Consider the following 17,406-nt stretch of genomic DNA (forward strand, 5'->3'; position numbering starts at 1 on the left):
CAGCAGTAGCCGTGGCATCCTTCCATGGCACGGCTGATGTGAGCTGCTGGGGTGACGAGGCTTCCCGGGCCTGTCCTGGGGACACCCCGGTGAACGCGAGCGATGCCCGCGGTCAGCACCAGACTTGGAGGCTCAGACAGAATAAAAGGCCATAAAAGAAGTCACAGGCCCGATCCCACGGAGAAGCTTTTTGCATGATGCAGCAGGATGGTGAGCTATAAAAAGTCTTAGCAGAAGACACCTAAGGACAGAATATTCTTAACCGGATTAAGCACTTCAGGACTACATTTAGCTAAGTGCTTTTTGTCTTGTTATGAGCCAGGGCTAAATATAGTAAGCAGAATACTTAAGAATAGTTTCATAAGGGTTGTATACACTCCTCGGCAAGATAAGGCACTTAGCACTATTGACAGAAGTATGTCTGCATGTTAAGAGTATTTTAAACAGCTCCAGATAGAATCTCTTTGACCTTAACTGTATTAACCAGAGGGATCAAAATTTATTTATTGCCTCCTGAAAATCCTCTCCTGCAACACACGGAGAGAACTCCTGAACTCTGCGGGCAGGTGAGGAGAGAGGACACCTGTGGATGCTGCCAGCACCTTCTTCCACCCCACCTCCAACCGGTGATGGTCAGTGTTCCCACCAAGAAATGCACATCCATCATTGCTTAATGCCCTCTATATCGAGAAAAGATTTGTTCTTCCCTTGCACGAAGCGTCTCAAACAACGCTAAAAGCACTTTAAAGGCAAGTTACATTTTAGACTTTTCAAACATCACTGTATTAAAGTTGTTTCTAGGGTTACAGAAAGGGCAATGGAGTCTGACAGCCTTAACAAGACAATGGACTTCTCAGATACACATCTAAAAGTTAAAGTGCTGTTTCATCCTTTCTGCAATATTCTGGCACAATTTTTACTGAAGAGGGAAGGGGAGAAGGAATTTTTTTATTAACTCTTTGTTTTGCCGAACTGTTTGACTTCAGGAGCTATCTAAAACTGCAATATTTTGACTAAAGATAATGTTTATTGGATTGCTGTAAAAACATCAAAACATTTGAGGGTAACTCTTAATGGCGTAACATATTAGAAAGAGTTATCCCCTGAAACCAACAGTTGAATGCTTCAATATAGTGTTAATTTTAATTATTTGGCTATATCACTGACGACAAGGTAAAGCTCACTCTGTGAGTCTTAGTGCTCTGATTTCTTTGTGATCAGCAGCAAATAAAGTTTCACCACTCACCTAAAAACAGCCCTGACAACAGCTAATTTGATGGCTTTCTCCAACTATTTCAAGTCATCTGATTAAAAATATTCTCTATGCACAAAAACTTTGTATTTATATTTTTGTAGCATTTTGCACTTGTGTAATGCATGGCAGTTCGGGAGTCTTCAAATCTATACTGTAGGAAATATTTTAATTACAGAAATGTGCCATGCTAATAATTTCCATGGATTTTACATGCAAGGAATTCTGCAGAGAGCCCTCAATTACAAGATGCAGCACAACACAGCCGTAAATAAGAGAGTTAATGCATTCTCCAGCAGTACGATTTATATGTCAATACGGCGATGTTTCATTCTTCCAGAGGCAACAGGAGGGCATGACTATGCTTGACAGCTAAACAGCAGATTTAATTTTTAAAAGGCAGAATTTAACCTTTTCAGTGAAGTGCTACTGATTCAATTATAAGATGCTAATGTAAATGACATTTGGAAAAACCAAACAGTGCCTCTGAACCTTTCCGGCTGTTTTACACACGGCGAGGATCCTCCCCATCCCTGGATCTCTACCACTTACTTCTGTTTCCCACCCCTGCCTGTATTTTCGTGCAGCATCTCTGCAGCAGCTGGAACAGGGTAATAATGGTGGTGAATTGATGAGAGAACCCAAAAATCTGTGTCCTCCTCTTGTTCATCTGTCAGAAGTGGACCTTTTCTGCCACTGCTGTAAGAGGAGCATCTCAATGCGCTCGCTTAGCTGCAGCATCCCCCTCCTGGTTTATTGAGCTCTAAATTTAGCTTGTTACCTGTGACAGATTTATGACTACATTCATTACAGCAGTAACAGCTTCAGAGAGAAGCTAAGAGGTGCCCAAAGAAAATGGATTATACAAAACAATTACGCCATAAAAGAGGCTGTATCAGAACACTGTGATTCAGCACCAAAATGAAATGAAAGATAAAGGCAGGAACAATGCTGCTGTGGGTTTTCTTTTTTTTTTTGCTTGTGTGTCTTTATTTATTTATTTTTTTTAACTAGGGTATGCTGTTTTCTGACAAAAGGAAAGGGGAGAAAGATTAAAAAACACTAACAGACACTTGAAAAGAAAAGATGATTACTGGAACATTTTGTTCTCTAGGATTTTTGTCAGATCCTGAAGAAAATAGCTGGCCAACTTTGTTCTGTTCCAGCAATTTACTAAGCTTTGCAGGCTAAAGATGCAATGTTGGAGGAGATTATTTAAAATGTCTCCAGGGCTTCTGTAACAAGAAGGGCATGTATTTAATTAACTCTATCAATTTGTCTAATAGCCTCTTAAAATCCTCAAAAGATGGCAAAAGGCAGGACTGCTGATTCACAACCCTACCAGTACAAGAACACAACTCCACTGGCACACGCAGGGGAGGAGAAAAATGAGCATGCAAATAATACTCCTGCTGTCTTGGACAAATACCTGTGTTTATTTGTAGCCAGTTACTACAGGAACTACCTTTCCAGTAAACGTGTGTTGTACTATGAAATGATGAAAATGTATCTAGCCTATAAATACATTTTTAACACACCTGGCTCATTCAGACACGGTATTTCTGGACCTGGATGCTCAGACTAATATTTAGAGCCAAATAATCCCGAAACAATAACATACAATTTTCTTTCCCTTGCGTGGCATAGCAGCAAAGGCAGTTGTTCACAAAAAATCCTTCAGCAGAAATTGAGATGTGTGTTCGCATGTGACTATTTCCAGGAAAGGCACATAGAGACAAAGAGAAGGCAGCAATATTGAAATCTCACAACCAGAAGCCTTTTGAACAGAATTTTCTCCAACATTTCCAGAAAATAGGAATTTTCTTAAAGCTCTGGTTCTGCTTATGGCTGATCCCAACAGGGCAATGCATGGGGTGCACAGACATACACATATGAACACGCATTTTAGTTCAGAATGATTTACAAAAAAAACCTGAAAGCAATCTCTACCAAGGAAAGGTGACGTTCAGGATGACTGCAGCACTGCTCGTCTCCTGAGGTTTAAAGTTAAGCAACCATTCCTGCTGGTGAATGTGGAAAGAAGGCAAGCAGGGCTCCCTGTCTCGTGCCTCAGGGCACTTTCTATCATATCCACTTCTCTGGCAAATCACAAAAGATGGCGTTTGTGTGTGTGGGAAGTTAACCCAACAAATTTCAGCAATGAAATAAGCAATAAAAAACAAGCAAGCCAACAAAACAAATAATTTGATTCTGCAGCTTAAACAAGATGGACAACGAGTTTTGGTTGTGCTACCCTGAAATCCTGCTTACATTTCCTTTTTTGTTCTATTTACTATAGGTGAAACTCATCCCAAACTAAGTCTATGTGCCATTGAACTACCTACTTTTAGGCCCTGTGTGCAGAATAAATGCAATTACTACCCAATAAAGAAAATCAGCCACCTAGTCAAGCTAAACCCAGTTTGTTCAAGGAGGCAGTAATAGCACCCATGTCCTTAGCTGTTCTCCTTTTCTGCTCAAACAATATATATAATTTTTTTTTGTTTTCAGTTTCTTCTTTCTATGGCTTGTATATAAAATGCATTTCAGATTCTGGAGGGTGGTACAGATGAGGAGATTTGTGCTTTGTGTTTGCTTGTGCTGCAGGTGGAACTCATAATGCAAAACTAAAAGTGAGGCCCGAGGGCTGTTTGCCTTGCACAGGGAAAGGAGGAGCCTTCAAATGCATCAGCAGTGGGTCATTGGGGCTTCCAGGGCCCCACTTCCCAGCTGCTCTGCTCTGGTGAGGAGATAAGTGGGTTGCATGACTTGGCTAAAGGTCCTTCTTCTCACAGGCTGCAGGATGAGAAGTGATGAAAGCAAGAACTGATTGCCATCTCCCTGATGAGCACATCCCAGGGTCCCAAGGTACCTGTCTGAAGAACAAGAAAGGCGGTGCCAGACTTCTCTATTTGGACTTCATTTAATGAAAGAGGCCCAATACTATCAGTGCTCCTCCACTACATGACCAGGTGTTTAGTACAGCCCATTCCTTTCTGGCATGCACAGACTGACTGTATGACACAAACTGGAGTATCCTGAAGGCACAAGGCATGCTACTCCTGCACTGCCCTGTCCTTGCACTACGCTACATGCCCTACAAGAGAGGGAAACTCAGCCAGGGCCTTGCTGCTGCTGGGCAATGCACCACGAAGCAGCTGGATGAGGTACAGACACCCTGCAGGTAGCCAGCTATCCCTGCCTCTGTCATTCCTCTGCTTCCTTACATCTGCAGGGTCCTCTGTACCAGGGAGCCCTTTGGCTGCTGTGCTGGGAGGTCTTGGGAATCTGGTTCTTGTTCACTTTCCTTTGCTTTCTATGAACAATGTTGACTTCTCCGATGCTCTGCAAGCATCTTGCTGCTTTCTCCTCCACTGCTTCTACGTCAGGAAGTCCTGGCATGCTCTATAAACATGCTTATCCCTGTTGTACAAGTGAGGAAACAGGGGCACACATTTCACTTCTGTCTTTTTATGAGTGTCCCAGTTTTGGGAAGCTGGATTTGAAATAGTAAATGCAGCTACAGCCTAATTTTAAGTAATGCCAAAACCCAGCACAAGCACCTACAAACAATGCACATTTTGGAAAAGTTTGACCTAAATCATTGGCCCAAGGTCAGCCAGCAGAGTTAAGAAGTGAATCCAGATGTCCCGACGATTAGCCCTGTCTACTGGCATCCAGTCAAGTCTTCCCTCCTAAAATAAGCTTCCTGAAGCATCAGACTAAAGTCTTAGAACTCACTTTAATATGTAGCACTGATAAGAACTGATTTCCAAGCGAAGAAGTGAGAAAAAAACAACAGTTCATTATTTTTTCCTCAAGTGACCACTGAGTGACCAGTCGAAGGACAGCTCAGGGTTCATTTGATCCCAAATTTCTACTGATACATCAAAAAAAGGAAGATTCTTCTCCCTTTCTAAAACAACTTGAAGAAAAAGCGTTTTGCCTCCGTAATCCTAGACCTGAGTAATATAATCTGCTCTCTGTTGCAATCTGTTTCTCATGTGTATCACCAGCCTGGAATTTCTGGAACTCAATACATAAGGAAGCTATTCAAAAAAAAGGAAATATTATGACAAAAGGATTAGAGATAGGTCTAAACCAGATTGAAAGCCTCCCCATAGCAGAGGAGAATTCAGCTGCTGATCCAGAGTTAAAACTCTCAACTTCAGCCCAAATCTCAAACCTGAACACTGCCAAAATGATGGCATTTCCCAGCACCAGCCCACCTCTCAGCTCTGGTTCAGAGACAGAAAAGAAAGGAGAGAACGGGCCCCGGGGCCATGCAGTGAAGCATTTATTCTCCTGCAGCAGAAGTGGAGCAGCACTAGCTGTCTGAACAGTTCAACTGCCCCACGTGAAAGACCTGTGAGAAAATTATAAAGAGCTCTAGTAGTTAAAATTCAAAGTCTTACATGCAGGCTTACTTAGAGTTTTATCTACTTACCCATTAAATGAATATCAAAGGATTCACTGCAGCTGAGCTAACTGACCTCATTTTATATCTCTGGCTTCACGCGTCCAAGTTCAAGCTAAGAAAAACTTTACCCTCTCGGTGTGTTTAATTCGGGAGCGTTCCAGGTATAACGTGCATGTAAGTCAAAAGGAATTTAAACAAAGCGCTTACATTTCAAAATTTGTCTTATCCTCATTTGGCTCCGGGAATTTCAGCTGCTTTCCTTAAATGATCTCCTCGCATCTGCTCTCCAGCTGAGCCGTGTCCGTGCCCCACTGACCTTACTGCTGCCATCTCTGTAATCTTGCAGCTGAGAATAACCAGCCACGCACCCCGGCCCTGCAAACGTCCAGAGCCTTTCGAGAAAGAGGAGGTAGAAAAGAACCAGCTTTTATGTAAGAGGGAAAAGAAGGATTTAAGAGAAAAAAAAATGCTGTGTGACTCAGGTGAGCGATGGGAACCGCATGCCCGAGGAACCCTGCCCTGGCTTCCTCGGGCAATGGGAACCGGAGGCGTCAGCATCTTGCAGGATTATGCTCTGCAACGGCAGCTGGCAGATATTTTCCTAATGCAGAGCACAGCAGCATCGTTCACACTCGTTTGATTCTATTTGCTGCTGTTCCTATTCAACCCCGACTAATCCGATCAAGTTATTTCTTGGCCTGTGCCTTAAAGCCGAACAAGTAAACACTTTTCATAAGGTCTGAGCCCACTTGTTTCAAGTGTATGATTAAGCACTGGATGTGAGCATTATTGTGAGAAAATTCACCTAATTGCTCAGAATTTCCAAAATAACCCACACTTGTCTTGAAGTGGTAATTTTCTATCCAGTGTTTTATTTCCTGCATTACAAATACATAATATGGCTGCAAAGGGGTCCCAAAGACCAAGCATGTTTGTGCTTCAGCTACCCTAAAGAACGGCTCTTTTGAGCAGAGAACAGCTAATAATGGCCCTAGTTAGACAGCACGATGCAAAATATTTTCTGTGGCTACGAGACCTTCTCCTTCTTGTTTACTATGAAGAAGACAGACAGACGATAAATACAGTCATTAAATGCATTTTGGACAAAGTCACGCTCATTTACAGTATTTGCATGCAGTAACCCCATAAGACTTATGAACCAGCAAAGCTGTTGATCCAAGTCTAATTCTATTGCAGTTACACCAAGGATGGATTTGAACCATTGAAGCTCACACTTTTTTTTTTTTTTTCCAAGAAGAATTGCTGCCACTTATGTTACTGGAAGTGTTAATAATATAGCTGGTTTTCCTTCCTTCTTTAGAACAACCTCCGCACCTTCTCTTTCTCTTCTCTGAGACACTTTTAACTTCACATCCAATATTCCCTTTTGCAATATCTTGCCCGTATCGCTTCTCAACTACCTCCTCAAAAGATGTTATTTGTTCTGAAAGCTTCAGGAATAAAAGAATATTTAAACAATTAACTGCAATCAGATTCATCATTCTGCACAGTACTGCAAATCTGCACTGGAAATGTAATGAGAAAGCAAAACTTTTGCTCCGAAAGAGGAAAAGAGGAGATAAACATCAACATGTCTTTCTCTCTTATTACTTCGTTATCATTTTTAGACTACAAATATGACAGCCACTGGAGCAGTTTAATACTGGGTCATTGTTGTTACACATATTATGCACAAAGACCCGAGTCCTCATTCTGTCATAGATAAGACATTCACACACTTTTTTTTTTTTTTTTCCCCTTGCAGTTTATTTGCATGGCTGGCTGGATAATCAACCAAAATAACAAAATATGACTCAGCACGACTGAATGTCCCCTTTGCTTTGGGGATTCTCTCGCAAGTTTATTTTTTTTTTTTTAACTCTAAAACTGGAAAAGATCTGTCCCTCAACAACTGTGTGAGCATACAGAACATTTTAAAATGAGTTTTATTTCTTATCCGCAATGTTCTTACACTAAGAATCCTCCTCCTGTGAGTCACAACCAGGACTCCAACACAACCAGTAAGTTAAAAGCATGGGCCCATCTGTCTCGAAGGGTAACTCTCAGGTAAGAGACCTGGCCAGCAGAAAAGGCTGCAGCATGAGACAGCATCTCCCCTGAGACACAGTGCAAAGAGCTCTGGAGAACGAAGATCTGCTGGCACGTGCCTCTTGTGTTAACCACCTGTGTAATTCCTGGGTGCAGGCAGTGGGATTTGTTTGTGCTTTCCAGAAGTAGGACAGACACAAATCTGTTACTCTGGGCTTTTGCGACCAAAGCACCTTAAACCATATATCCACATACCAGCAGCATCCATACTATATTTAACACCATAAAAGTAGGCTGGCTCAGAAGATAAACATTAAAACCAGCTGATGAAAGATATGCGATGTACGTGCCCACAAAACAGACGGGTTGAAAGGGAGCTTGTTCCTGTGATAATCTGACTACGTAACACCACCAAGGCCAGCACAACCCCTGACGAACATTTACGCAGTAGCATGAAGCCAGCAGCAGAAGTTAAAAATGTCCGTGACCTTTAGCTAGCAGTCCCAGTTTCCTCGGGATTTCACACCGTGTTGGAGAGGCAAACATCATCTGTACTCGCAGCCTCTTTCTTTCCTGCACTGCTTTCGTGTACGTCTTCTATAAATCACAAGCAAACTTCACAGTGGTTTAGCCAAAACTCAAGCAGGGAAAACATTCAATTAGGCAGAGAGAAAAACCACCTTCCTCCTTCCTTCTCCTCCTACCACCAGGCCAGCTGCGAAAGGTCAGTAGTAAAATTCCTTCTGAGAGCACAGAAATTAGTGTTACATCCTTCCTAACACGAACATCTCTTCTAGTTTTGTGTTCTGTGTGGGCAAATTCTGCATGCTGTAAGCCAACCAGGCTGAAGCTGGTGTGGTTTTTAGGGCTAAGCATGCCCGTCTCTCTTCAAGCAAGCCCCTGGTTGCCAGCCGTGCTGTCACAAAAAGTAATCCAAAGTACCTAAGCTGCTTTCTTCTACGCTGAAGTGTAGATGAATAAGAAATCAAGTGCAGTACCACAAAATGCCTCTCCGAAGCTTGTTTACCATTGCCGTAGTAGCTGAGTCGCTGAATGAAATATTTACAACTATTCATGCAATCAAACTCATTTTCCTAAGGAAATAACTGATTAGGTATCTCACATCTGTTCCTGACAATGATTTAAGCCTGTGCTGATCCATATCTAGTCCTGACATGAATGCTAATGCTTCGGAAGCAGTCATCCTTAATGGGAGGGTGACGACAGGCGATCCAGCTCTGGTGGCGATGGGCTGCTGTAGGGAAGGTCCTCATCCACAGGTGAGGGATGACACAAGCAGTCCACAGCTCCCTCTAACCTTATGACCTAGGGCTTAGGAAGCCTGGCAGGAGATAGAAGCCAGAGTGATGCTTGATGTGGAATTATCTTGGGAATTATCTTCCCATCCCTGTCAAAAGTTTTTAATATCTCACAGATGCTTGCTTCCTCTATGCAGAAGAGCAATCCTGCTCTGCCAGACTCCGGCGTTGCACGTCCTCCTTCCAAAAACATTTCCCCATCAGGGCTCTTCTCTGATTGAAGATATTGCAAGTGTTGCAAGGCTGGGAGGAAAATCAGCTGCTAGTAAAGCTGATTGAGATGATTCCCTAATAAAACATGACATTCATGTCAGGAAAGACAAAAGTAAATGCCACGCTTTTGCTCAGAAAAATAGCTGTTCTGTGGGCAAACTCTCAAAGCCAAGACACTGATAGAAATACAGGGAGAAAAACAGTGCTTAGTTAATCTAATTTAATTCATCCAGCAATCCTCTTTTCCACAGTAAATTTATCTCAAGAACTTACAAAGGAGGAAAAAGATGCGTTTAGTGCAGTGGCTCCAAACTCCACACACTTCGTTACTGCAGAGACCCTCTCAAGTCAACTGCAGAGCTCCTCAGCGCTGAGCCAAAGATGCCAAAGACAAACCCCACAATTTGTGTGACTGTTCCTGCTGGTACTGTCTCTCCCTTGTGCTAACAGCCAGGTCTGGCAACAGCAACCAGGTCAGAAGAAAATGTTTGACAACACCTACATCACAAAAAAAATTTACTTTGAGGTCAAGGAACCAAATAAATACAACTGAAGAAAATTTGCCAGCGTTTGCCTGCAAAGGACCCTGCAGAGCTGTAAGTCAAACAGAAACGAAGTCCATGAAAGTGTCTGAGCAGTAAGTTCTGGAACAGTCAGGAATGCCTCATAAAAAGTACATTTCAAACACAGTCCAAAGAAGATTAAACTGTCTATTTAACTCTCTTAGGACTTCTATACATCATAAATAGACACTATGCCTTTTACGTAAAGCAGCTCATTATCTGACTTGTTCACTGATACCTCCTTTTACTCAAACAACTCAAACTGGACTATACTAGAAAATCCCAGTATAGTTTCCAAGATGTGACAGTTTTTGGAATAAGATAATGACTTATATATATAAAATTTTACTTACCGTGCAGTCAAATTCACATTAATATAATACATCATCTCTAAGGACAACTCTTAAGAAAGATGCTATTCCAGCTTGTTAATATTCATATGCTTTCCTTTTAAAAGAAATCAAAACACAGAAGTTGTCGTCCTCTTTTGATTTAGTCTTTATCCATCCCTTGAGTGAAAGAAGAGGTTCTGCTCTAGCCACAACAGCCTATTTCCAACCATCAAATCAATCCAACACTCCAAATCTCGGTTGCTCTACTAGTTGCATTTATGAATACACCTATGATAGGGAATTCAGCTCCAGATTCAAAACATGTGCTCTGGATGGAGTTCTGATCCAGCCTCATTTCTTGTTTCCAAATGGTTTAGTGACAATTTTAGAGAATTGCACTTATTTTTCTCCCATTTTAGATAAAGAATCTTTCCCCCTTATGGACAGTATTGCAGAATCACACACACTCTCTTACTCTAAAAATTCTTCTGGGGCATTCTCCTTCCAAACCAAAGAATCTCCAGAAAGTAGCAATACAGAATTGCATGCAATCTCCCCACGTAACACAATTTTCAGCAAAAGAACTGTGTACCAGGAGACATGAAGATGCCCCAGGTAAGGAAGGCACTGGGATCCATGGAGGCCCCAGCTCCAGCAAAATGAGCAAGGAGAATCCCAAGACTGGCTCTCAAGGGCCGACGTGCACTCCCTCTGCAATAGCACATCTCCAAATCACTGCTGCCATCCAGGAGGCCAACCCCAGAGCTTCAGATGCAGAGAAAATGAAGGAACTCGCTTTTTCTACATTGACTCATTGTCTCCGCTAATGACAAGGCTCAGCCCGCCGCAATAAGCAAGATTAAACAGAAGATGTAGGTGTTAAGATTAGCACACAGAGTTTGTTTTGTTAACACTTCCTACCATGCCCCTTCCGTTAAAAGCCTGCTCCAAAACAAAGCCTTTCCAAGTATTCTGTTTGAGTGAAAAGCAAACTGTTGATACTCCTTAACATGGCCAGCAGTAGCGGAGCCAACCAAAGTCCCACCTTTTCGCCACACATGACTCACTTAATGCACACACTTAATAAAACATGATTAGAAACACTTTGATCAGCACGAATATTTCTAATTTACTGTAAATCGTGGCTGCGTACGCTGTGCTCAGCGACGGGACGAACAGGTTTGCAGCCCAACTTCCTCGGTGCGGGTGTAACCTCCCCAGCTCTTACAGCCTCACTAATTGCTGGGTTTGCTGTAACCGGACCAAACGCACAGCATCCTCCTCAAGACGTGAAGACATACTTGCAGTTCGGGCAGTAGAGCCTTCGGTGGCCCAGACCCCAAGGCTGATATCCCCAGGATATCTATTTTCCTTCTGCTGATGCTCTGGGAGAGGTTCTTCAGCAGGGCCAGGGGTTTGGCTTATCCCTTTCAGAAAAATCCTCTGAATTACTTAGAAGTCTTCTTATAATGCTGCCGTGTCTATACGAAATAATTAACAGCAACGGGAGCTGTTATCAGCTCATCTTTTGTTTATTTATTTCTCCAAAAAATGGTTTACTTATTATGCTGCTGACGGTCAAAACTTTATTGTCCTGAAGCAATGCGCCGCGCTGCGCTGCGAGTTAAAATAAGATTAAAGTAGGCTGAGCCCAGAAGAGAACAAACAAACCTTATTAATTTCTTTTACGCATATGTGTATGCGTGTGTTTGTGGGCTGAACGGATGAAGCAAGAGAGGAGATTAGCATTTTTATGGATATGATTCCTGCCGTTGCTACATACTTGAAAATCTTGCTTGAGCTCGGGCAGTTTGTAAACAAGAATAAACACACCTGCAAATATCTTGGCATTCAGCTATTAGTCAATCAATTAACCCATCTGCCTACACCTGCCACCCAGCAAAACGGCTGACATTGACTTGCACGTCGCTTATCTGGGAGAGGGAACACAAATTGTGGGGAAACAGAGGTGTAGAAGTGCCTGTTGAGGTGTTATACTGCCATGGGCACCAGAGGGGCTTGCCTAAATCCCTGCCTGGAGACGGGATGAGCACAGCACGGAGGGTAACCTCTGGTGCAAATACTGCAAGCCAACTCCAAGACACCTCTGTGGTGCCCCAGAAGCGTCCCACAAGTGCCCGTCACCATCTGACACCCCAAGTTCACCTTCCTGCCCTGGCCAGGGGCTGCTTCCAACCATGGGTGTGTGCCCAGGTGCACTCGTGTGTGTGCATCCGTCCTCCCCAGCCAGACCTCCAAGGTGCTGCCCTGCCTCCCTGCCGCCCTCCCAAGGAAAGATGCATTTTTCAGTGCTCCCTGGGAAAATGGTGAGCGAGCCTCTTAGTTACCATAGTGCTGTGCTCTACAGAGATGTTGACAAATTAATCAATTATACAACTGTGTTTGCTGAGAATACAAGTCACAGTCAGATGATCCGATGCGTTTCAGCAGCTCCGCGGAGTTTGGTTAGCGCACTTCCTTGTCTACAACCTCAGTATTATCCTCGTCTACACTGTCATTTTTCCATATTTCAATTTCTCTTAAGAGGCAGTTTATCGGGTATGTGATCTCTGCTTCAGGCTAAGTCAAGCTGTTTTCCTTCTTGCTTCCCTGCTTGCTTTCTGTCTTTTTTCCCCCCTTTCCCCCCTCTCTTTCCTGTAATAAGAAAAAGGAATAGGATGCACATTATGCATCAACTTTCTTATAACAAAACTGTCTTGCTAAAATTACCAACTCATCACTAAAGGCCAGCAATCTCGTATCTATTCTAGAGGTTTTTCTGCACAAATTACAGAATTTTTCTCTGATCAGTACCAGAGCAGGGCTGATTTTAAGTCCAGCTTTGCAACATATTTTAGGAATATCAGGTAGAAAGAGAACAGTGGGGACAGGAACACCAGCTCTCCAACCTCAGGAAATAACGCTTCTAGTGCTGACTTCATGTCTCTTCAACCATCAGGAGCCCCAGAACACGTCCTCACATCCTTCATCAAACTTACAGTTCGCATTGTTCGCACACATGATGAAACGGCACCATGACACGGAAAAGCAAGGTGGGTGAAAATCACTGCCCAGACCACACATCCTTGCAACCACACAAAGTTCATTAAACAACATTAGCAACCGATCCCTGAAAATATATCACGAAGGACACTGTGGATACTCACAGCGCGACCTGAAGGAAAAACTCCTCTCTGCCCCAAAATCTGATGAACAGGTTAAGCCAGGAAGCACGCCAGGAAGCACCGCAGGCAGCCGTGCCAGCCTAACACCACAAGGAGCCTCCGCACCGCAGGATTTCCTTACACCTTGACCTGCGGCCAACATCTACTGCTTGGGAGGAAGGTGAACATGGGGAAAAAAAAAAGGCTGATTCTGCAGCAATGGGGACAACTCTCTCTTGCCATGGCTCCCAGAAAAACAGCAGAAGCCTTGATGCATGGGGTTAATGTAACAGTGCAAACAAAACCCGGTCCAATCTCCTTTCAACCTCGCATTAAAAATACAGATATACTGGAGTCCAAAGGACTAATTCTGCAAACTTAATTTCCTATCTCCAGGAACTCTCTAATTTAACTGTATAATCTCTTTCATAAGATTATCAAGATCTATCTCAAAACTACCCTAATTGAAAGACTATTACACAACCTCAATCCTTAGGTAGTTGGAAGCTTTCTTCTAATTTCCCATTCAAATTTATTCATGACCAACTTACACAATTTAATCTCGTGTGGATGCTATCTTTTGACTTACACAGTTTTTCCTCCTTCTTGCCATTTAGTCCCAGCTGTGCGTAAAAAGACCTATTGTAACCTGTGCCTTCATTTGTTCAATTGGCCGGAGCTAAACAAATTAAGGTGTTTAATCACACGTCATTCCATAGAGAGTCCATTTGTGTGATCATATCTCTCACCCTCCTGCCATTCTAATCTAACATTTTCTTGATGGGGGTGTCCAGAGCCGTGCGGTATCCCAACAGACTACACCACAAGCAACAGAAAGCTCTTGTACAATGATAAAACCAACGATAAAATCCCACCACTTGCCCACAGGTACCCGGGGCCACCCAGTGCCTCCACATCTCTGCCCTCTGTCCCCGCCAGCGACAAGCCCATTTCACACTCGAAATTCTTGTTGTTGGTCTCAACGCACAAAACTCTGCATGACTTTGCACCCAGCACTATTAAATGTCATTTTATTTCTATCACTCCAATCAACAAAGTCATCTAAATTCCTTTCATATGATAATCCAGTCCTCCTCCCTCCAAGGCCACCTCCCAGCCCCGTGTCCCGCCGGGCACACACCCAGCACTCCCCCAGCTCACTGTGGCCCCATCCTGATGGTCCTTGGGAGCAGCAGATCCGTTCGCTTCCATCTCAAAGGCCCTCTTTGAACACCAGTCTCCCATCAGACAACTTTATTTGGATGCAACTCTTGTACCTTTTGCTTAGCCAGCTCCTTCTCCACCTCTCAGCTCTCGTATTGAACCACCATCTTCCTTTTAAGCAACACTGTCCTGTGGGGCATGGTATCAAATGCTTGGCTTCACATAAATCACATTCCTGCACTACCCCACCTAAGAAATCTGTTATATAAAAAAGATGTTAGATTAGTCTAGCACAATCCATTTTTTTGATAAAATCTTGTTGCAATTTATCCTTCTTCCTCATTATTTCCATGTCTAATTATTCTTTCCTACAAAATACGTCATGAGACACCGTGTACTATTGCATTCAAACCAGCACGCCTATAGTTCCCTGCATCACGTTTTTTGTTTTTTGACTACGTAGGGACTCCGTGTACAGGATACAAACACTTCCCCTCCTCTGCAGCTGATGAGCCACGGGAGAGCCTTGCTGCAAGCCTTGCCATGCAAGCCTGGCGTATGGTTGCAGCAGCCTGGTGCCACTGCTTTTGGCATCCCACAGCCAGGATCACTGGGACTCCTTCTTTTGTCTTGGTAAGATAGTTAGGTTTTGCTCTTTTTTATTTATTTTTAATAACTTTGCTATGAATAGCTTCCAGTCTCCTACAGATTTGTTGGCAATTTTTTGGTGCTTAGGGTCATAGGTTATTGGGTGATGTCGGTGGTAGGGGGATGGTTGGACCAGATGATCTCTGAGGGCACTTTTCCTACCTTAACGATTCTATGGTTCTATGAATTTCACTCTGTGCCAGGTTCTATAGAAGGTCCTCCTTTCATGCAAAAGTTGTCATAACACAGAGATGCAAGTTCTCCTTTCAGTTTAGGCACAGCTAATTTCAGTTCTGTGTAAACTGACTCAGGGCAGGTTCAACCAAAATAAGTCCACATGAACCCAAATAAGAATGTCTGTGCGCGAGGTCACACCAGGTTAATCAAATCACTTTAAAAATGGACTTAAACTAAACTGGTGTAATCTCTCTGTGTAGACAAGGCCAAAGCCAATAATGGAAAATCAAGTAGGTCAACTTCTCTCATTAATTGCATGCACCCCATGTGCATTGACCGAATCTGGTGGGTCTATGGCGAGCGGAAGCATGGCCGGCAGGCCCAGTGGGGCACGGGGCGCTTGGCAGGGCTTCGCCACCGTCTTGAGCTTGCCTACAACCCAGGCTTGGGTGGGACATGAGTGACAAACTGGGCCCCAAAGGGTGCTGCAGGCACGCCACCACGGGGCAGGAGGGCTCGGTGCCAGAGTCCTTGCACACAACCACAAGTAGCAGAGAAACGAGGGAAAAGGAGGTGTGTATGGGACACCCAAACACAGCATTTTAATAACACCAACCCAGACTGGTCCACACTATTTAGATTTTCAGATGCTTTACCACTTTGGTTAAAGACATACTATTCCATCAGAATCCCTCACTATCCCGGTACGAGCCCGGATCAGGTGTCCTGGTACAGGCACACAGCTTGCTCCCCCAGTCTCAAAGGAATGAGCCATGTTGGCATTAAAACCTTTGTATCACCACACGTGAATCTTGGGTAGTTGCGTAATTTAGGACAAAACAATGCCACTTCTGTGTATAGACAAGCCCCAGGTCCAAACTGTAAAGACATTGTACCAATTTTCTGATACTACTAATGAGCAGAAGTCGCGTTTGACATCAGCATCTCTGAAATCCAGTGTCGCTTCCAACGCCATGAGACTTTAATTATGAACTGCTCACTCGCTAATTTTAATTTTGAACCCTGAGCTATTTTTGAGTACTTGATGTGTGCCTTAAACCAGCGAAATAATTCAATACAGACATAAACTGAGTGGCTAAAAAACAGGAACCATCGCAGGTCTTACTGCCAAATTTCACTGAAGTTTGCAGTTTATAAAAAAAAAAAAAAAAAATCAAACCAATTTTACTTTTTCTTCTAGATCAACTAATTTCTCTAATTGAACAGAATAAACGAGCAGCGAGTAACCACTCCTATGGCAATTTACATTTTTCCTCTTACATCGTCCAGAAAAATTGTGAGGGCTCAGCAGCGAACGCGGGTAGCCCCACAGACGCCAATGCCTCCCGTCCACACCAGCTCCCATTTCTGGCCTCACCACCGCCCCTGCTCTCCTCGCGTGTGTCAGAAGTTGGGCAGCCATGGAGCCCCGAGCACTGCCACTACGGCTGTCAGTGCACGGGGTGCCCTGCTCCTCTGCTGATTTGCCATCACCAGCGCGCTGATTTGCTCTGATTTAGCATGTTACAGGAAAAGTCTCTCTCTCTTCTTCTTTTTTTTTTTTTTTTTGAATACATTTTCTAGCAAATCAAAAACCTAAATGCATTTTTTTCTTTTTCACTGGCTAATTACAGCAAGGCAGCGCAGCCTAGGAAGTTTACAGAAATTAAACAAATTCCCAGACCAAGCAGTACACGCCGTGGTGCTACGTTCAGAACGAGGGGGGGTCACACCGCATCCTCCCGAAGCCACCCGCTGCTCCCACCGGCACTCGCAGGAGCGCCGAAGACCACCCGCACCACGCAGAGCCGCCGCTCCCAGTTCCCAGTCCCACTGGTGGGGACTGGGGAGCAGCAAGCCAGCAGAGCAAGGACAGGGACGAGCCGTCCTTCTGCCCCCAAAACGAGGCGACTCCAGCCACACGTCCCCATCTCCGTCGGTCGGGCAGCACTGGCGGTGCACAGCAGCACAACCTGGGGCTCGGGAGCCGGGAACCACCGGGCTCGGCTTCGAGGCGTGCTCAGCTTTCGGAGAGGGGCTTTGGGATCCCCCCAATTCCCCGCTCGCCATGCAACCGGTCCCTAAAGCCGCCCGCCGCCCCAGCC

The sequence above is a fragment of the Aythya fuligula genome, chromosome 13 (genome assembly GCF_009819795.1).
Source record: "Aythya fuligula isolate bAytFul2 chromosome 13, bAytFul2.pri, whole genome shotgun sequence".
Taxonomy (NCBI): domain Eukaryota; kingdom Metazoa; phylum Chordata; class Aves; order Anseriformes; family Anatidae; genus Aythya; species Aythya fuligula.